The sequence below is a fragment of the Balaenoptera ricei genome, chromosome 16 (genome assembly GCF_028023285.1).
Source record: "Balaenoptera ricei isolate mBalRic1 chromosome 16, mBalRic1.hap2, whole genome shotgun sequence".
Classification (NCBI taxonomy): domain Eukaryota; kingdom Metazoa; phylum Chordata; class Mammalia; order Artiodactyla; family Balaenopteridae; genus Balaenoptera; species Balaenoptera ricei.
In genome coordinates, this window is record NC_082654.1 from 53621871 (window position 1) to 53644947 (window position 23077).

The 23077-nt window shown below is 38.9% G+C and overlaps 1 protein-coding gene and 1 pseudogene across 4 annotated transcripts in view; one reads left to right on the plus strand and one right to left on the minus strand.

Annotated features, from left to right (window-relative positions):
• The window catches only part of NRG3 (neuregulin 3), a 1107816-nt gene that overhangs the window by 185918 nt on the left and 898821 nt on the right, over positions 1-23077 (minus strand). The window lies entirely within an intron of this gene.
• On the plus strand, positions 10429-11124 carry LOC132351015 (protein lin-28 homolog A-like; annotated as a pseudogene).

A 23077-nucleotide genomic window follows, 5' to 3' on the forward strand; every position in this document is an offset into this window, starting at 1 on the left:
AAGTGAGGGAAGGAGACTTGCAAATGTTTAAAGGAAGAACACTGCAAGTAGGGGACACTCAAGGACACCAGTACATAGTAGGGCAGTAAAATATTTTATTTTAAAGTTCAGGAAAAAAACCTAAAGACCAGAATGTTAATTGTGCCCACTAAAATCAGATACCAAGTCCTGCTGTTTGTGGCTCCAAAATAACTTTTATGTCTCCCTGTCCATGCTACTGCCATGGTCCCAATTCAGACCCTCAGTATCTCTTGTTGGGATCATGATAGCGGCTTCATTTTTGGTCTCTTTGTCTTTAGTCACATATTAACCAAGTCTATCCTCAAGCAAAAACGTACTCATTCAACAGCTCTGCATAAAGTTCTTCAAAGATAACCACGTGGAGAAAAACAGCACAGAGATCCACCACACACTCATTCAGGAAAGCCAATTCCAAATGGGTTTAACACTTAAATCTAAAAAGCATATCTTCAAAACTTTTCAAAGAAAATAGAGCAGAACAGATCCATGACCTCAGGCTAGGGTTACTTTTCTTAAGTAAGACACAAAATACACAAAGAATAAGGACAGAGTCTGACAAGTCTAACTATAATTATGAACTTGTGTTTATCAAAAAAATTCAAATAAATAAGCCATAAACTGGGAAAATCATTTGCAGTACACATAATTGACAAAAGGATGAGCATCCAGAATATGAAAAGACCACTTATAAATCGATAAGAAAAACTTTCAAAAGCTCAAGTGGGCTTTTCAGAAAAGAAGAAGTATAAAAGTAAATACATTATAAGAGGAAAAGAAACCCCTGCCTAATAATTGGATTATTGAAGTGCCATTTACAACCTATTAGATTAGCCCAGATATTTTTTTTAAAGTACTTATTGACAAGGCCATGGAAAGCAGATTGTAAGGATGGGGTTTTAAGTCAGTGAAATCAATTTGGAAAACGATTTAGTATTATCTTTTAAAATTAAATATGAACATTTACTGCAACCCAGAAATAGCATCCTAGATATAGTCAATACTCTAGAGAAACTTTTTGCACAGGTAAATGACGAGACATAGATAAAAATTTTATAGCAACACTGACAGTAGAAGCAAAAAGACAGAATCAACAAATAGCCATCATAAGGCTAAAATATAAATGAATTGGGAAAGTATGTTCTCTACAACTACATTAATCAACAGAGCTAAATCTCACTAATATAAAATTGAACTTTAAAAAGTCACCAAAATATATGTTAAGTATTTTACTATTTAAATGAGTTCCTGAAATGGGGTGCTGCTAATCAACAAACATAAGGTTTCAGTCATGCAAGAGGAGTAAGTTCTAGAGATCGGCTATACAATGCTGTGTTTATAGTCTACTGTATCGTGCACTGAAAACTTTGTGAAAAGGGTAGATCTCACGTCAAGTGTTCTTTTCACAATAAAAGATAGATAAATAAACAAACAAAGAAACAAACAAACCATATATTGTGGAGACGTGTACAAATTTAAGAACCTTATCCCCTGGAGAATATTTAGATTTCAGAGGGGCATATAGGAGACCTCAATTGTTTTACTCATGTTCTGATATGTTAAACTGGGTAGATAGGAGCACGGTATTGTTTTTTGTTATATTTTACATATACGTAATATGTATTCTTTGAATAAATGATATATTTCATAATTTAAAAAGAAGGAGAGTGAATGTTAGAAACAGCAAATCTTGGCTTCATATCCCAGATGCTCTACTTTGTGTAATACACTGTAAGATTCACCATTTTCCCCTTCATATATAAAATGGAAATGGAAGATTAGATTGCACAACATGTACAATCACTAGCACAATGCTTGGCACATGGCACATACTGAATAAATACTGAATATTATGGGTGAGGGTTCTTTAATGACTTCTCATGGCTTGTTCCCTTCTTCATATGGCTTATGTGCTGCCTTGAACTGGCCTCAGCCGGCCTGTCCAGCTTCATCTCTCACCACTGCCTCTTCTCATTGCTGCTCCAGCCATATGCCATCATTCCAATTTCTTTGCCTTCAGTTCCAAGCCCATTTATCTGCCATTATTCCTCAAATCTCAAGATAAATCACACCTCTACTGTGAAGCAGAAATCACTGTAGCACTGACTCCTGATGTAGTAATTTAGTGTTTATATGACTCCCTCACCATAATATTGTCAGCTACATAAGGACAGGGATCATATCTTTTATCATCACCGTATTACAAGAAAACATGCAAAAAATAAACAATAAACATCTATTGAACAGACAAAATCATAATTTTGGGATAACCTTAGTTCTCTACATTCTGGGTTGGATTTTAAAAAACAAAGCATGTATAAATTTATTAATCATGAGTAGATGAAGGCTTTGCTGCAAAAGCAAAATAATGAAGAAGTATTTCAAAAAAACAAAATATAGTTTAATCGTAAATATTTTCCTATTCTAAGGCTATGTAAAAAATACATATATAATCATCTATGAGAGAACACACACATCTATATCATCCTAAGAACACCATAAAATTGAAACAAACAAACAAAATATATATATATATTTAATTATATAATGTCATTTGTCCACCAAGAATAATAAGTAATCCATAATGGCAAAATGGAATGAGTGAATTTCTTTACCAGGTTTAAATCAATCATTATATTTATTTCCCGGGACATTTAGTAAAATGATCCAAATTAGTCTTGTATCATTCTGATTTAATTTAGTGATACCCATTGTAAATAGAGAGTGTGTTTTATAACCTAGAAATGGCTAAAATGAAAAAAAGAAATTCTAAGGTATTTATTCAAAATAACTTCTTGATATTTTGGAGGTTTTTTCTTTTCTTTTTACTACATATGCACAAATAATCATGCTCAAGGCATATATATAAGAGCAATTACTTAAGGAAGATGAAAAATGAATTGGAAATATGTGCAGAATGTATGAATTAACCCATAAATGTTCTTTCTTCACTATACAAATGGAAAACACCAGATCCATTGCCACCTTATAATAAATGGAGTTAATTTGCTGGAGAAAATTGTAATAGATGTTAAAAGATGAAGAAGAAAAGGAATTGTCTGTGAGAAAAGTAAAGAAAGAAAAAGAATTTGAATAGTGCTATGAAATCTCCCCAGCCTGTTCTTACAAAAATTAAATGTGTTTTGCGGGGAAATAAAAATAAATTTGTTTAAAGTATACCACATGTTTGTCTTTGCAGTCATAGAAGATGAGAAATAGGAACAAAACAAAAACAAAAAAAACACCCTGCTTCAGAGGCATGTTGTATAAATCAGTACTTCTCAGTCTTTAATATGCATATGATTCATCCGGGGACCTTGTTAAAATAAAGATTCTGATGCTATTTAGTCGGGGGTGGCACTCAAATTCTGCATTTCTAACAAGTTCCTGGGGGATGCTGGTGTTGCTGGCCTGCACCACACTTTAAGTTCCAGAGATAGAGGAGACTACATTGTAGTTCCATATTGTAGTCCCACAGTCCTACACTGTAGTCCCACTGTAGTCCTAGCTCTGCTGCATATAATGATGTCACTTGGATGTGTGGCAGCCTCTGAGCCTTAGTTAGATAGATCTAGAAATAATACTTTGCTCATCTTGTTGTTGTGAGGTGTTAAGATGATGTTAGTAAATCTCCAGGAACAAAGAAGGTATCCAATGACCATCAGTTCTTTCTACTGAGTGCTTTAAAAATTATTTGTTCAAACTGATGTTACTGAAAATGCAATTATTATGTCTCAAGCGTAATGAAAATAAATAGTGCAAGATATCACCTAAATAAATCAAAAATTAGATGTCATTTCATTTTTATAACATTTATCTTTTTATGTACTTTGACAGATGTCTCATTTATAAGCTGAACATTATTAGAAGGAAAGAAATTGTTGGAAAGGTACTGCAAAAATTTGGAAAAGAAAGAGGCTAAAACACATTTTTAGATGGTGACTTCCTCCCATGACATTTTTGTCTGAAAACCAATCAGAACCTTGGCAGCAAACAGTGTTCAGGAGAGCTGTCGTTCCATCAAATTAAAGCAAGGAAGGATTGAAGTAAAATGGGAGCTTGAGTCTTTCAAGTGTATGTAGAAAATGAGTAGAAATGTTTTAAAAATAAAATGATTAGCATCAGCCAAATAGGAACTGAAAGTATTATCAACAAAGAGTGTCTTAGAGGTTACCTAAATGATGCATTAACCTTTCTACAACAGACTCTATCAGAAACACTTAGGATCAACTAAAGAGCAAGATGAGACTTGTCTAGTTTTGCGCCGTGGTTCCAGAATCCCTATCAGACTGCCATTTACATCATTTGTGACTAGGTTTCTGTTTGCTATTCCATAATGATTCTCTTTTCTCCTCCTGTTTAGCTACTCTGGAATTATGTACCAATGGCACACGACAACTCCAAAAGGCAGAACAAAACTGTGAAACAAGAACATCTTAAAATTAATGCCCTTTCTAGAAAGAAACACTCAAAAAGTCTCTAATTATCAGGTTTGATTTAAGGAGGGCTTCCTTTAGTTGCATTTCTTATAGCAATTGTGGGTCCCTGAGGAGAAGCCTCGCTTCTATCCACCACCTTGTCCATCTTCTGCTAACATGTGATGTGGGAATGACCTCTGGACGCTTTGTCTCTACTATGAATTTTTATAAAAATAACAAAAACTTAATAAAGATGAAATCATATGGTCCAATCATATAAATAAAAGAAATAAAAAATAATGGTGTCATCCAAATATTCAGACAACCTGCCATAACTCCAGACCTTAACTGTCATAACCATAGTTGGAAACACCTATAAGTCATGTTTATAAAAGAAGGTGGCAAAGAGACCTCAAGAGGGTCTCAGACTTCTTTGGGTCTCAGGCCTGATCAAAGGTCACATTTGATATTTCCCTGGGATGCCACCTGCTTTCTGAAGAATATAACACAACACACCCAGTGTCTCTGTAAAACAAAATAAATAGTTCTCTATCGATAGACCAGAATGAAATACTATTTTTTAAAAAATATTTTTAAGAAATCACCATTACAAGAGAAGAGCTAACACCTATCCTTCTCAAACTCTTCCAAAATACAGCAGAGGGAGGAACACTCCCAAACTCATTCTACGAGGCCACCATCACCCTGATAGCAAAAACAGACAAAGATGTCACAAAAAAAGAAAACTACAGGCCAATATCAATGATGAACATAGATGCAAAAATCCTCAACAGAATACTAGCAAACAGAATCCAACAGCACATTAAAAGGATCATACACCATGATCAAGTGGGGTTTATCTCAGGAATGCAAGGATTCTTCAATATACGCAAATCAATCAATGTGATACACCATAATAACAAATTGAAGGAGAAAAACCATATGATCATCTCAATAGATGCAGAAAAAGCTTTTGATAAAATTCAACACCCATTTACGATAAAAACCCTCCAGAAAGTAGGCATAGAGGGAACTTACTTCAACATAATAAAGGCCATAAATGACAAACCCACAGCCAACATCGTTCTCAATGGTGAAAAACTGAAAACATTTCCTCTAAGATCCAAAGTTGTCCACTCTTACCACTACTACTCAACATAGTTTTGGGAGTTTTAGCCACAGCAATCAGAGAAGAAAAAGAAATAAAAGGAATCCAAATTGGAAAAGAAGTAAAACTGTCACTGTTTGCAGATGACACGATACTATACATACAGAATCCTAAAGATGCTACCAGAAAACAACTAGAGCTAATCAATGAATTTGGTAAAGTAGCAGGATACAAAATTAAGGCACAGACGTCTCTTGCATTTGTATACACTAATGATGAGAAATCTGAAAGAGAAATTAAGGAAACACTCCCATTTACCATTGCAACAAAAAGAAGAAAATATCTAGGAATAAACCTACCTAAGGAGACAAAAGACCTGTATGCAGAAAATAATAAGACACTGATGAAAGAAATTAAAAATGATACAAACAGATGGGGAGATATACCATGTTTTTGGATTGGAAGAATCAACATTGTGAAAACGACTATACTACCCAAAGCAATCTACAGATTCAATGCAATCCCTATCAAACTACCAATGGCATGTTTCACAGAACTAGAACAAAAAAATTCACAATTTATATGGAAACACAAAAGACCCCAAAAAGCCAAAGCAATCTTGAGAAAGAAACATGGAGCTGGAAGAATCAGGCTCCCGGACTTCAGACTATACTTCAAAGCTATAGTAATCAAGACAGTATGGTACTGGCATAAAAACAGAAATATAGATCAATGGAACAGGATAGAAAGCCCAGAGATAAACCCACACACACGGTCACCTTATTTTTGATAAATGAGGCAAGAATATACAATGAAGAAAAGACAACCTCTTCAATAAGCAGTGCTGGGAAAACTGGACAGCTACATGTAAAAGAATGAAATTAGAACACTCCCTAACGCCATCACAAAAACTAAACTCAAAATGGATTAAAGACCTAAATGTAAGGCCAGACACTATAAAACTCTTAGAGGAAAACATAGGCAGAACACTCTATGACATAAATCGCAAGATCCTTTTTGACCCACCTCCTAGAGAAATGGAAATAAAAACAAAAATAAACAAATGGGACCTAATGAAACCTCAAAGCTTTTGCACAGCAAAGGAAAAGCTAAACAAGATGAAAAGACAACCCTCAGAATGGGAGAAAATATTTGCAAATGAAGCAACTAACAAAGGATTAATCTCCAAAATTTACAAGCAGCTCATGCAAATCAATATCAAAAAACAAACAACCCAATCCAGAAATGGGCAGAAGACCTAAATACACATTTCTCCAAAGAAGATGTACAGATTGCCAACAAACACATGAAAGGATGCTGAACATCACTAATTATTAGAGAAATGCAAATCAAAACCACAATGAGGCATCACCTCACTCCAGTCAGAATGGCCATCATCAAAAAATTTACAAACAATAAATGCTGAAGAGGGTGTGGAGAAAAGGGAACCCTCTTGCACTGTTGGTGGGAATGTAAACTGATACAGCCACTATGGAGAACAGTATGGAGGTTCCTTAAAAAACTAAAAATAGAACTACGACATGACGCAGCAATCCCACTACTGGGCATATACCCTGAGAAAACCATAATTCAAAAAGAGTCCATGTACCACAATGTTCATTGCACCACTATTTACAATAGCCAGGATATGGAAGCAACCTAAGTGTCCATCGACAGATGAATGGATAAAGAAGATGTGGCACATATATTCAATGGAATATTACTCAGCCATAAATAGTAACAAAATTGAGTTATTTGTAGTGAGGTGGATAGACCTAGAGACTGTTATATAGAGTGAAGTAAGTCAGAAAGAGGAAAACAAATACCATATGCTAACACATATATATGGAATGTAAAAAAAAGAAAAAAAGGAATAAAGACACAGACATAGAGAATGGACTTGAGGACATGGGGAGGGGGAAGGGTAAGCTGGGACGAAGTGAGAGAGTGGCATGGACTTATTTACACTACCAAATGTAAAATAGATAGCTAGTGGGAAGCAGCCACATAGCACAGGGAGATCAGCTCAGTGCTTTGTGACCACCTAGAGGGGTGGGATAGGGAGGGTGGGAGGGAGATGCAAGAGGGAGGAGATATGGGGATATATGTATATGTATAGCTGATTCACTTCATTATGAAGCAGAAAGTAACACACCATTGTAAAGCAATTATACTCCAATAAAGATGTTATAAAAATTTTTTTAATATAAATAAATAAATAAATAAATAAAAAGAAATCACCATTACATAAAATCTCCCTAGAGCCACATTTCCCCCTCCCTCTCACTGGATATTCCTGGACAAATTTGAGAATAAAAATCTTTAGCAATAGCAGCACCATATTAAAAAAAATTTGATCTGAAGTCAGAAGTCTTTGAAGCAGGCCTGTTTCCACTTGCCTATATGGTCCACTGAATTTAGAGTCTTTAGTCGGAAATGGATCTTAACGATTACAGAGCTATGTCTAATTTTACAGAGGAAGACCATGAGGCTCAAGGAGCTTAACCAATCTTCCCAAATCATAATAAACTCATTAGATGCATCTCCATGGAGACCAGGCTGGTTCAAGTTCGTGCCAATTTTTTCATGCTCTAATATGTTAGCTTTGAAACTGATGTGTCTACTTCTATTCTCCAGATACCTTTCCACCTTCCAGTAGATTTCATAACAGGTCTGAATGGACCTGCATGATCCAGCAAGGGGAAATCTCTCTTTCAAGCCAACTTGCTTCTCACTCGTTATCCTCTAAATATATTTTCCTTCAGTCCACTCCTAGGACAAGCTTATCTCTTTCCCACAACAGGTGCAGGTTGAAGTTATTCCTTCTACTATCATTCTCCCTGGGTTCTCCAAGTCACTGGTATTTCTCATGTTTGCATTTCAGCCTACATTTCATCACACACATGAGCCTTCATCGGAACCCCATTTGCTATCCTCTTCCACAGTTTCTTGTTATTGTATCCATACTGCCAATGAATCTCAGTTACAACTAATAGGTGATAAATAAACTGTATCACTTTTACTCCACTAGAATGACAGTAATACTATTAAGACAAGTGTCTTGTATTTTTTTGTTTTCCAAGGACTCACCAATCGGTGCTTAGCTTAGAACTCTGCAGACATTATACACTAACTCTTCACAAAATGCTATAGATAGGTACTCCATCATCTGGGCTAAGTTAGGTACTATCATATTCACCATCAAGATCATCATTAATATCATCTCTATCGTGTATGGAAGAAGACAAAATGTTTGTTTGAACAAGATACTGTTGACAACTCCAAGATATAATAGTGGGCCATTAGGCCTCAAAATGACCTTCCTCAATAATCTAACCGTTCCAATAAGCACACTGATTTTGTACTATCATGTTGATAAACACAGGTTATCATACAAACTGGAACTTGCCATTAATCTCATGCCTGACACTGGATGGCTAAACTTTAGAGAATAGATGAGGTCCAAGCCTTCTTCTATAGGGAAATATATCTGAATAGTGAATTTATTATCATACTCTTACTACTTGCACTTACATATTCATCTGCTTCATTAACATTAAAAATAAGTTAATTTAAACACTAATTTGAGTTTTCATATAACTCAAGAGTGATCTTCTAAAGCCAAATTTTAAGGGAAAAAAGCAAACAACATTCATTATCTGTTTAGAAAGAAATTTATTTGCATACTAAGATGCTGTTGATCCTAAAAAGATATAGTTGTAAATTTTAATGAAATTATCTGCCCCAAAGTCTTTTTTTTCCAATCATTAAAAGAGCTGTTTGTTGAAAGCCAAGAGATGTCAACTAAAAATAATGTACTTGTCAAGAGTACAAAGGTATAGCTTTTAAACAAAGGAGAAGCCATATCACATGGAAATTTACCTAGGGTACCTCTGCTTTAGGGGATATGCTGAGCTATGCAATGCGGACCAACTCTTTCATTGAAAATATTAGGATAAGTTGTTAGTATAAAATTAAGTGAAATATATTTTTAAAATCTTCTTAGAAGCACTGTAGAGTGGAGGTGATAACAAGGATCTATCAGGCCAATATCAGGTAAGTGAGACTGTATAAAGTGGTAAACAGAACAAGGAAGCCTCTTTTGCCCTCATAAATTTCACCAATCACAACAAAACTGAACTTTGGCTTGGATGGCCAAGGCCCACCCAAGTTTAGGACTATAAGTGCAGTCTCTTAGAAGGAAGCTAGACCTGAAAATAGCTAAAAATTTGAGATATACTTTAAGCAGAAAACAAAACCATCATTCCCCACACAAGGGAATAGCATGAAAAACTAGTTGAGCTGATTAGCAAAGGGAAAATAAAATTCCCTGCCAAGTCATAACCTCAAATCCTTTTCTTACATGAATGTAGTTCAGATTCACCTGAGTGGTCCAAGGAGTCTCAAGACATGAATTCAAAGACTTCCAGGCACTTAGGATGCCCAGGCACTAAGATAGGCAAATGCAAAATTAAAAAAGAAAAGAAAAAGGGCATTTTCATTCAAGTCTTCACAAGTCCTCAGAATAATTTACACCAGTAATTTCTAAGGAAAATCACCAGCACAAAATAAAAAACAATTAAGTACACAAGAAAACAAGTTTCCACGAACAAGAACCAACAGTGAAAACAACAACAAATTCCTATATCAGACATGGTTTTTAATGTAGTTTACTATGTTTTAAGAAAAAGAAAAAAGTCAAGCTAGAAAATATCTATATGTAGCATGGCATGGTAAAATATGACCTAGTAGTTTTGGGAAAAAAGGATAATTGCTTGAGTGAAAACAATCAAGATTTGAAAACTGGATAGAATTACTGTCAGATTAGAAATAGCGAAAGAGGTGCTGGGAAAGATGTAGCAGCCTCTTCTCCGAGCCACCCCTATGCCTCCGGACTTCATTGGGGCCAGCAGCCGGCAGACCAGGGGCCCAGGGCCGCGGGCTCAGCCGGCTACCACGGGCTCTGTGTCAAACCAGCAGTTTGCAGGTGGCAGCGCCAAGGGGCCAGAGGAGGCGCCAGAGGACGCGGCCCCGGGCCGCCGAGGAGCCGCAGCGGCTTGCTGCACGGGGCCGGCATCTGCAAGTGGTTCAACGTGCGCATGGGATTCGGTTTCCTGCCCGTGACGGCCCGCGCCGGGGTCGCACTCGACCCTCCGGGTGGATGTCTTTGTGCACCAGAGTAAGCTGCACGTGGAGGGCTTCCGGAGCCTGAAGGAGGGTGAGGCCGTGGAGTTCACCTTTAAGAAGTCAGCCAAGGGCCTGGAGCCTATCCGAGTCATCGGCCCTGGCGGGGTGTTCTGTATTGGGAGCGAGAGGCGGCCCAAAGGGAAGAACATGCAGAAACACAGATCAAAGGGAGATAGGTGCTACAACTGTGGCGGTCTAGACCATCACGTCAAGGAATGCAAAGGGCCACCCCAGCCCAAGGAGTGCCACTTCTGCCACAGCATCAACCATATTGTAGCCTCGCGTCCACTGAAGGCCCAGCAAGCTCCCAGCTCCCAGGGAAAGCCAGCCTACTTTCCGGAGGAGGAGGAAGAGATCCACGGCCCTGCCATGCGCCCAGAGGCCCAGAATTGAGCCACAGTGGGTGGGGGCTCTCCGTTTGTGATCAGAAAGTTTTGAGGAACAGGCGTCAATCGGCAGAGTGGAGAAAGGGGGGACAGTGTGGGTAGGGACAGCTGGCACTGCCGTATATCTCAGGCCGGGGGCCAAAGCGTCACCCCCTTTCCCCTCTCCTCTCTTGGTGGGGGGAAGGGGTGAGGCAAAGGAACTCCAATCACGCTCTATCCAAATGCACCTGAGGGCTTTGGGGGTGTAACCCTCCCTGCATGCTTTATCTGAGTCTCCACCCCCAGAATCTCCAGCTTTTGAAAGTGGCCTGGATAGGGAAGTTGTTTTACTCTTAAAGAAGGGTATGGAATAATATTTCCCATGCCAGAGTGAAAAGATTAAGCATGAGACCAGATTGATGGACACAAGCCACTACCTTCTGTGGGAGGAAATATCTCAGGGGTAAGGCAGGGTTTTCCACATCTTGTCTCCTCATAACCCCCTCCTGGGACAGAGTGCTGAGAACTGTCCTAAGCAGTGGTTTGTGATGATAGGCAAAAGGGGGGTTGAGGGAACAGCTGCAGACCTGCTGCTTCTAAGCCCACTCCCACCCCATTCTGGGCCAATACAATTTTATTTATTTGCTCCCTTGGATGACTGTACCTTGGGTCCCAATTTCTCCAGGATGCCAGCTGCACTAGCTGTGTGTAAATGACGGATCTTGTGCATTTTAACCTTTTTTTTTCATAATATAAATATGCCGGTTTTGTATTTTTGTGTATTTTATTAAGGCCCTCATTCCTGCACTGTGTTCTCAGGTACGTGAGCAATCTCAGGGATACGTCGGCAGCAGCTCTGGGTCTGCACAGCAGGAACACTTTCTGTTGCTGAATCACCAGAGAGAACAACTATTTGGAGTGTATACCTATTGAACTACCTCATTTTTGCCAATTAGAGCTGGCTTTTCTGCCATAGTGTCCTCTTGAAAACCCCCCATCTTCAATGTTTCATGGGAGACTAGGTTTTAAATGGGTTGCCTCATGACTTGGTCTCCTCCTGACAGATTGGAAATTGGTCTGAACAGGAAAAGGCGGTGCAGAGAGGTTAGGAGAGGCTGGGCCAGGTAAAAGGTGCAGAGAGGGGAAGCCAAGACTAGTCAGAGGTCGTCTGTATGTGTGATAAAGGATTCCTGTTCCAGACCTCTAATCCCAGGGCACAGGACTTGCTTTACATACCAGATCCATCCTTCACTGGATTGGGCTAGGCTTACCATGTACAAAGGGTGTACTGTGTGTGTTTTTGTAAAAAAATATGTGAGTTGGTAAGGACAGGTTTTAAGAACGATGCCTCTGTACCCATCTTGAGCTGCCCAGGGATGGATATATGAAGCAAGGACAAGATCCTTAATCTTTAACAATTCTGGGCTTTTCCCCTTTGGCTTCCAGAGAGACCATCAGCGATGGTTTCTTTGTGGTTCCCAGAGCCAGTGTCCTGCCCTGCTGCAGCGGTGATTAGTGTCATGGTAGCTAAAGGAGAGAAGGGGGTTTCATTTACATACTGTGAGATCACTGCAAACCTACCTCACTGTGTTGTAAGGGGGCAAATGCAATAGAACGCATTGGGTGATGTGTGTCTGATCCTGGGTTCTTGTCTCCTCCAGTTGCTTCCCCCCTCTAGTTATTGTATTTGTCTGGGCTTCATAGGACTTCACAAGTAGCTGATTTGGTGATTGCTAGGTTGCCTAGTTTGTGTAAATATAATGTGTTGGTCTTCTCCATGTTCTTTTGGGTTTTATTGTTTACAAACTTCTTTTTATATTGAGAAAAATAGCCAAAGCATCTTTGATAAAAGTTCTGCACCAGCCAAAAAGATCTGAAACATAAGCTTGGGGGCCCCTCTTCTTGAAGAGGGGGGCCTTGAACCACACTTTCTTTTGTGTTCCCCTTCCCCTATTTCCTATTTCAAACAAGATCTTCTGTCCTGAAAACTGGATTCCTACCTCCTCTTCTTTCCCCCTTCGTGCCCCCCCCCAAAATAGCCCATACACTTATATGTTTAATTTGTGGGATGTCTGCAATTAAATGATTTGTGCAAAAATCCTAAAGAAGCTAAGAACTCTCCATCCCTTGTTCCCAATCTCCTGAGTCATGACCATTCCTTGATGTGATTCATCCCAAACAGACTGCTGTCTTTGGAGGGATTAAAACCTACTTTAATCTCGAATCCTAGGGTAGAGAGGAGCAATGAGGGGGCCTTCCATGTAGAAAGTGGGGTTCAGAGACCACAAAAGGAAAGATGAATGTATATCCAAGTCACTCAGGAACTTTTATGCAGGGGCAATAAACTTACGTCAAAGTGGCCAGAAGATTGTTCAATAGGAGACAGACGAATGTAACTCCATGTTTACTGCTAGAAACCAAAGCTTTGTGTGAAATCTTGAATTTATGGGGAGGGAGGGAGGGAGGGTAGAAAAACACGTACATGTCTGTTCTTTCCCTCATCCCTTCCCCTCATTACTGAACTACAGGAGACTGAGTCCCCTTGGGCTTTGGTGACCCCATCTGGGCAGTGTTTATTTGATGGTTGATTTTGCTGTGCCAGGTACATCCTTTCCCATTTGCTATCATTTTGTAACACACATGCTGACCCTTTCCCCTTACCCTTTTTTTCCTTGGGAAAATACAATGAATAAGGCTTTATTGGTACTGAAACTGTCATCCCCTTGGTTGTTATTTAAAAAAAACAAAAAGAAGTAGCTAAAGAGATACAGAGTAGGGGGAGATCTTCAAGATGGCAGAGGAGTAAGATGTGGAGATCACCTTCCTCCCCACAAAAACATCAAAAATACATCTATATGTGGAACAACTTCTACAGAACACCTACTGAATGCTGGCAGAAGACCTCAGACTTCCGAAAAGGTAAGAAACTCCCCACGTACCTGGGTAGGGCAAAAGAAAAAAGAAAAAACAGAGACAAAAGAATAGGGACAGGACCTGCACCCTTGGGAGGGAGCTCTGAAGGAGGAAAAGTTTCCACACACTAGGGAGCCCCTTCACTGGGGGACAGGGGGTGGGCAGGGGGAATGCTTCGGAGTCACAGAGGAGAGTACCGCAATAGGGGTGCAGAGGACAAAGTGGAGAGATTCCTGCACAGAGGATCAGTGCCGACCAGCACTCATCAGCCTGATAGGCTTCTCTGCTTACCCGCCAGGGCGGGTGGGGGCTGGAAGTTGAGGCTTGGGCTTTGGAGGTCAGACCCCAGGGAGAGGACTGGGGTTGACTGCGTGAAGACAGCCTGAAGGGGGCTAGTGCGCCACAGCTAGCCAGAGGGAGTCCAGGAGAAAGTCTGGACCTGCCAGAGAGGCCAGAGACCTTTGTTTTGGGGTGCACAAGGAGAGGGGATTCCTCCCCAGTGTGCCCATAGGAGGCAATGCACCACCTAAATGAGCTCCAGAGACAGACATAAACCACTAATGCTGCTGCTGCTGCCACCAAGAATCCTGTGTGCAAGCACAGGTCACTATCCACACACCCCCGGGAGCCTATGCAGCCCGCCACTGCCAGGGTCCCATGATACAGGGACAACTTCCCTGGGAGAACACATGGCACGCCTCAGGCTGTTGCAACGTCATGCCGGCTCTGTCGCCTCAGGCTCACTCCGCATTCCAGTTATGACTAGTGCACCCCTCCCTCCCCCTGGCCTGAGTGAGCAAGAGAACCCTAATCAGCTGTGGCTTTAACCCCCTCCTGTTTGGGCCGGTAACAAACTATTGAGGGCAGCCTACACACAGAGGTGGGGCCAAAACCAAAGCTGAACCCCAGGAGCTGTGCGAACAAAGAAGAGAAAGGGAAATTTCTCTGTGCAGCCTCAGGAGCAGCAGATTAAATCCCCACAATCAACTTGTTGTACCCTGCATCTGAAGAATACCTGAATAGACAACGAATGTTCCCAAAACGGAGGCGGTGGACACTGGGAGCAACTGTAGACTTGGGGTTTGCTTTCTGCGTCTAATTTATTTCTGGTTTTATGTTTTTCTTAGTTTAGTATTTAGTGCTTAAGATCACTGGTGGATTTGTTTTTTGGTATGGTTGCTCTCTTCCTTTTTTTCTTTTTATAAGTGTGTATGTGTATGCTTCTTTGTGTGATTTTGTCTGTATAGGTTTGCTTTTACCATCTGTCCTAGGGTTCTGTCTGTCCATTTTTTTGTTTTTGTCTTTTTGTTTGTTTAATTGTTTTTTTTTTCTTTCTCTCTTTTCTTCTCAGCCATGTGGCTGACAGGGTTTCGGTGCTCTGGCCAGGTGTCAGGCCTGAGCCTCTGAGGTGGGAGAGAAGAGTTCAGGACAATGGACGACCAGAGACCTCCCAGCCCCATGTAATTAATATCAATCGGCGAGAGCTCTCCCAGAGATCTTTGTTTCAACACTAACACCCAGCTCCATCCAACGGCCAGCAAGCTCCAGTGCTGTATGCCCCATGCCAAACAGCTAGCAAGACAGGAACACAACCCCACCCATTAGCAGACAGGCTGCCTAAAGTCATATTAAGCTCACAGACACTCCAAAACACACCACAGGACACGGCCCTGCCCACCAGAAGGACAAGACACAGCCTCATCTACCAGAACACAGGCACAGTCCCCTCCACCAGGAAGCCTACACAAGCCACTGAACCAACCTCACCCACTGGGGGCAGACACCAAAAATAATGGGAACTAAGAACCTGCAGCCTGTGAAAAGGAGGCCCCAAAAACAGTAAGTTAAACAAAATGAGAAAACAGAGAAATATGCAGCAGATGAAGGAACAAGGTAAAAACCCACCAGACCAAACAAATGAAGAGGAAATAGACAGTCTACCTGAAAAAGAATTCAGAATAATGATAGTAAAGATGATTCAAAGTCTTGGAAAGAGAATGGAGAAAACACAGGAAACGTTTAACAAGGACCTAGAAGAACTAAAGAGCAAACAATGATGAACAACACAATAAATGAAATTAAAAATTCTCTAGAAGGAATCAATAGCAGAATAACTGAGGCAGAAGAAAGGGTAAGTGACCTGGAAGATAAAATAGTGGAAATAACTACCACAGAGCAGAATAAAGAAAAAACAATGAAAAGAATTGAGGACAGTCTCACAGACATCTGGGACAACATTAAAAGCACCAACATTCTAATTATACGGGTCCCAGAAGAAGAAGAGAAAAAGAAAGGTCTGAGAAAAAATTTGAAGAAATTATAGTTGAAAATTTCCCTAAAATGGGAAAGGAAATAGTCAATCAAGTCCAGGAAGCGCAAGGGTCCCATACAGGATATATCCAAGGAGAAACACGCCAAGACACATATTAATCAAACTATCAAAAATTAAATGCAAAGAAAAAATATTAAAGGCAGCAAGGGAAAAGCAACAAATAACATGCAAGGGAAACCCCATAAGGTTAACAGCTGACCTTTCAGCAGAAACTCTGCAAGCCAGAAGGGAGTGGTAGGACATATTTAAAGTGATGAAAGGCAAAAACCTAAAAGCAAGATTACTGTACCCAGCAAGGATCTCATTCAGATTCAACGGAGAAATTCAACGGAGAAAACCTTTACAGACAAGCAAAAGTTAAGAGAATTCAGCACCACCTAACCCGCTTAACAACAAATGCTAAAGGAACTACTCTAGGCAGGAAACACAAGAGAAGGAAAACACCTACAATAAGAAAACTCAAAAAATTAAGAAAATGGTAATAGGAACATACATATCAATAATTACCTTAAATGTAAATGGATTAAATGCTCCAACCAAAAGACACAAACTGGCTGAATGGATACAAAAACAAGACCCATATATATGCTGTCTACAACAGACCCACTTCAGACCTAGGGACACATACGCACTGAAAGTGAGGGGATGGAAAAAGATACTCCATGCAAATAGAAATCAAAAGAAAGCTGGAGTAGCAATTCTCATATCAGACAAACTAGACTTTAAAATGAAGACTATTGCAAGAGACAAAGAAGGACACTACATAATGATCAAGGGATCGATCCAAGAAGAAGATATAACAATTGTAAATATTCAGGCACCCAACATAGGAGCGCCTCAATATATAAGGCAATTGCTAACAGCCATAAAAGGGGAAATCGACAGTAACACAATCACAGTAGGGGACTTAAACACCCCACTTTCACCAATGGGCAGATCATCCAAAATGAAAATAAATAACTAAACACAAGCTTTAAATGACACATTAGACCAGATGGACTTAACTGATATTTATAGGACATTCCATCTGAAAACAACAGAATACACTTTCTTCTCAACTGCTCATGGAACATTCTCCAGGATAGATTATATCTTGGGTCACAAATCAAGCCTTGGTAAATTTAAGAAAACTGAAGTCATATCAAGTATGTTTTCCGACCACAACGCTATGAGACTAGATATCAATTACAGGAAAAAATCTGTAAAAAATACAAACACATGGGGACTAAACAATATGCTACTAAATAATCAAGAGATCACTGAAAAGATCAAAGAGGAAATCAAAAAATACCTAGAAACAAATGACAATGAAAACACGATGACCCAAAACCTATGGGATGCAGCAAAAGCAGTTCTAAGAGGGAAGTTTATAGCAATACAATCCTCCCTCAAGAAACAAGAAAAATCTCAAATAAACAACTTAACCTTACACCTAAAGAAATTAGAGAAAGAAGAACAAAAAACCCCAAAGTTAGCAGAAGGAAAGAAATCATAAAGATCAGATCAGAAATAAATGAAAAAGAAACGAAGGAAAAGATAGCAAAGATCAATAAAACTAATAGCTGGTTCTTTGAAAAGATAAACAAAATTGAAAAACCATTAGCCAGACTCACCACGAAAAAAAAGGAGAAGGCTCAAATCAACACAATTAGAAATGAAAAAGGCGAAGTAACAACTGACACTGCAGAAATACAAAGGTCATGAGAGATTACTACAAGCAACTACATGCCAAAAATTGGACAACCTGGAAGAAATGGACAAATTCTTAGAAAAGTACAACCTTCTGAGACTGAACCAGGAAGAAATAGAAAATATGAACAGACCAATCACAAGCACTGAAATTGAAACTGTGATTAAAAATCTTCCAACAAACACAAGCCCAGGACCAGATGGCTTCACAGGTGAATTCTATCCAACATTTAGAGAAGAACTAATACCTATCCTTCTCAAACTCTTTCAAAATATAGCAGAGGGAAGACCAATCCCAAATTCATTCTACAAGGCCACCATCACCCTGATACCAAAACCAGACAAAGACGTCACAAAAAAAAGAAAACTACAAGCCAATATCACTGATGGACATAGATGCAAAAATCCTCAACAAAATACTAGCAAACAGAATTGAACAGCACATTAAAAGGATCATATACCATGATCAAGTGGGGTTTATCCTGGGAATACAAAGATTCTTCAAGATATCAAAGTCAATCAATGTGATATACCATAATAACAAACTGAAGGATATAAACCATATGATCATCTCAATAAATGCAGAAAAAGTTTTCAACAAAATTCAACACCCATTTATGATAAAAACTCTCCAGAAAGTGGGCATAGAGGGAACCTACCTCAACATAATAGAGGTCATATATGACAAGCCCACAGCCAACATCATTCTCAATGGTGAAAAATTAAACCATTTCCTCTAAGATCAGGAACAAGACAAGGTTACCCACTCTCACCACTATTACTCAACATAGTTTTGGAAGTTTTAGCCACAGCAATCAGAGAAGAAAAAGAAATGAAAGGAATCCAAATAGGAAAAGAAGAAGTAAAACTGTCACTGTTTGCAGATGACATGATACTATACATACAGAATCCTAAAGATGCTACCAGAAAATTACTAGAGCTAATCAATGGATTTGGTAGAGTAGCAGGACAAAGAAATCTCTTGCATTCCTATACAGTAACGATGGAAAATCTGAATGAGAAATTAAGGAAACACTCCCATTTACCATTGCAACAAAAAGAATAAAATACCCGGGAATAAACCTACCTAAGGAGACAAAAGACCTGCATGCCGAAAACTATAAGACACTGAGGGAAAAAATTAAAGACGATACAGACAGATGGAGAGATATACCATGTTCTTGGATTGGAAGAATCAAAATTGTTGAAATGACTCTACTACCCAAAGCATTCTACAGATTCAACGCAATCCTTATCCAGATACCAGTGGCGTTTTTCACAGAACTACAACAAAAAATTTCACAATTTGTATGGAAACACAAAAGACCTGAAAGAGCCAAAGCAATCTTGAGAAAGAAAAATGGAGCTGGAGGAATCAGGCTCCATGACTTCAGACTATACTACACAGATACAGTAATCAAGACAGTATGGTACTGGCACAAAAACAGAAATATAGATCAATGGAACAGGATAGAAAGCCCAGAGATAAACCCATGCACCTATGGACACCTTATCTTTGACAAAGGATGCAAGAGTATACAATGCAGAAAAGACAGCCTCTTCAAAAAGTGGTGCTGGGAAAATCAGTCAGCTACATGTAAAAGAATGAAATTAGAACACTCCCTAACACCATACACAAAAATAAACTCAAAATAAATTAAAGACCTAAATGTAAGGCCAGATACTATAAAACTCTTAGAGGAAAATACAGGCAGAACATTCTATGAAATAAATCACAGCAAGATCCTTTTTGACCCACCTCCTAGAGAAATAGAAGTAAACACAAAAATAAACAAATGAGTCCTAATGAAACTTAAAAGCTTTTGCACAGCAAAGGAAAGCATAAACAAGATGAAAAGACAACCCTCAGAATGGGAGAAAATATTTGCAAATGAATCAATGGACAAAGGATTAATCTCCAAAATATACAAGCAGCTCATGCAGCTCAATATCCAAAAACCAAACAACCCAATCCAAAAATGGGCAGAAGACCTATATAGACATTTCTCCAAAGAAGACATACAGATTGCCAACAAACACATGAAAGGATGCTCAACATCAGTAATCATTAGAGAAATGCAAATCAAAACTACAATGCGGTATCACCTCATACTAGTCAGAATGGCCATCATCAAAAAAATCTAGAAACAATAAATGCTGGAGAGGGTGTGGAGAAAAGGGAACCCTCTTGCAGTGTTGGCGAGAATGTAAACTGATACAGTCACTATGGAGAACAGTATGGAGGTTCCTTAAAAAACTAAAAATAGAACTACCCTATGACCCAGCAATCCCACTAGTGGGCATATACCCTGAGAAAAACCATAATTCAAAAAGAGTCATGTACCACAATGTTCATTGCAGCTCTATTTACAATAGCCAGGACATGGAAGCAACCTAAGTGTCCATCGACAGATGAATGGATAAAGAAGATGTGGCACATGTATACAATGGAATATTACTCAGCCATTAAAAGAAACAAAATTGAGTTATTTGTAGTGAGGTGGATGGACCTAGAGTCTGTCCTACAGAGTGAAGTAAGTCAGAAAGAGAAAAACAAATACTGTGTGCTAACACATGTATATGGAATCTAAAATAAAATAAAATGGTTCTAATGAACCTAGGGGAAGGATAGGAATAAAGACTCAGTCATAGGGAGTGGACTTGAGGACATGGGGAGGGGGAAGGGTAAGCTGGGCCGAAGTGAAAGAGTAACATTGACATATATACACTACCAAATGTAAAATAGTTAGCTAGTGGGAAGCAGACGCATAGCACAGGGAGATCAGCTTGGTGCTTTGTGACCACCTAAAGGGGTGGGATAGGGAGGGTGGGAGGGAGGCACAAGAGGGAGGGGATATGGGGATATATGTATACATATAGCTGATTCACTTTGTTACACAGCAGAAACTAACACAACATTTTAAAGCACTTATACTCCAATGAAGATGTTAAAAAAAAAAAAAAAGAGGTACAGAGGAAACTGGAAATAATGAATAGGGCTTATCCAGAATGCAGCAGAGATCAAATAACATGGGAAACATGAAGAAAACTAGTTAAGAGGCATGGAAGACAGAGAGGTTCTAACATGCATTCAAAATTTACAAAAGAGAAGAGAAAGGGAATAAAGTAGAGGAAACATTTGAAAACATAATGGATGAGAAATTATAGAAAGGATGAAATAAACACAGGTTCAACAAGTCAAAGAATTCCAAGTAGAAAATAAAGAAATGCGTGAATGGTTTATTACAGTGAAATTCCAGAACTTCAAAAACAAAACAAAAACAGATTAAAATCAGTTAAAAACAATGATTACCCACAAAGAAATAACAGACTAATAGCAACAATGGAAGTCACAAGAAAGTAGAAGAGTATCTTCATTATGCTAAAGAAAAAGTTTCCTGGCTAGAATTCTATATCCAATGAAATTATCTTTCAAGTATGAAGCAAATAAAGACATTTCTAGACACACGGAAGAGAGAGTTTGTCACCGGCAAAACCTCACTAACAAGCTATAAGCATTACATTTCACCTAAAATAATGTAAAAAATATGTCATGAAATTGCACCTGCTAAAGGAATAAAATAATAATGTAAAACTTATAAACTACCAGAGGAATAAACATTGAAAAAAGTCAAAGACATAAGAAGCTTTGCTTCTAACCATGTTAGATTACCTGGGACTGAACTACACTTCCCTCTTTATACAACTAGAAAACAAACGTTTTCAGACATTTGAAATCAAGCAGTGTAGAACCGTGATCACTGACAGTGGAAACATGAGGGGAATCCATGAGGGTACCCTTCAATGAACTGACTTTTCACCTGGAGATGTTTTCTGGACCATGGCTGGGGTATCCCAAGTGAAACACAATGATTTCACCAAACTGGGGAGACAGAGATAGAAGTTTGGGACGCTGAAGCAGCTCAAAATCATGGCTTTCCTTTGGTTCCCGGTCTGCTTTCTATTCTTGCGAGTCAGCTTGGCAGGAGGCAGTTCCTCCCCACCATGGCAGGTAAATACAGTCTTTCCAATATGTGCAGAACCTCACTGCACTCTCCTAAGAGACATGGCCCCATCTGGCCAGTGCCCCTCCTGTGAGCTCAGAGACATCAGAACCAACTGAGCAGCGCCCCCTCCTCAAAGGCCTGAGTTTCAGCACTTGGGTCCTTTCCTCTACACTAATAAATATTAATGACAACCTCTCCCTTTGTTTCCCCAATCATATAGTGAAATATACATATGGCAACTGCTTCCTGCAGTTGCTACCTCTGTGTTAATTCAAGGTTTTTTTTGGTTTTTTGTTTTGTCTTTCTAGTCAAATGTTGGATGTAGTTTATATGTAGTTAACAATTCTTTATATTAAATTATTTTAAGAAAAATTGGCTGATCTCTGTCTCCTAATTGGGCCTGGCTGATAAAACTAGCACAACAAAAAAATTCAGTTCAAGGTGGATTAAAGATCTAAATACGAAAGGCAAAAATATAAAAGTTTTTGAAGGTGATATAGGAATATATTTTCAGAAATTCAAGGTTGAGATAGATCTCTTATACATGGCCCAAAAAGCACAAACTAAAAAAAAAAAAAAAAAGGAAAACATAGGTAAACTTTACATTAAAATCCATAATTAACCTCCATTCACCAAAAAGCATAAGAAACCAAGTGAAAGGAAAACTCATAGTATATTTCCAACACATACACAGACACACACCAGACACACCATGCCAAATATTTTGAATATATGCAGAAGTATTATTAATCAATAAGAAAAAAACCTGGTAACCAAAGAGAAATTTGGGCAAAAGACTTGAAGAAGCTCTCAAAACAAAAGAGGGGGATCTAAATGGCCATAACACATAAGAAATATGGTGATGAAAATATTAAGTCCAAGACAAAATACATTTATAAATACAGCAAAATGGGAAAATTGAAAAGTCCAAAATACCACCTGTTGTTAAGGATACAAAGCAATTGAAATGTCAATTTCTGTGACCACTTTGGTAAAAAGCATACAGAAAATCAATGAAAGGTTCGTTAAAGCACAGTATC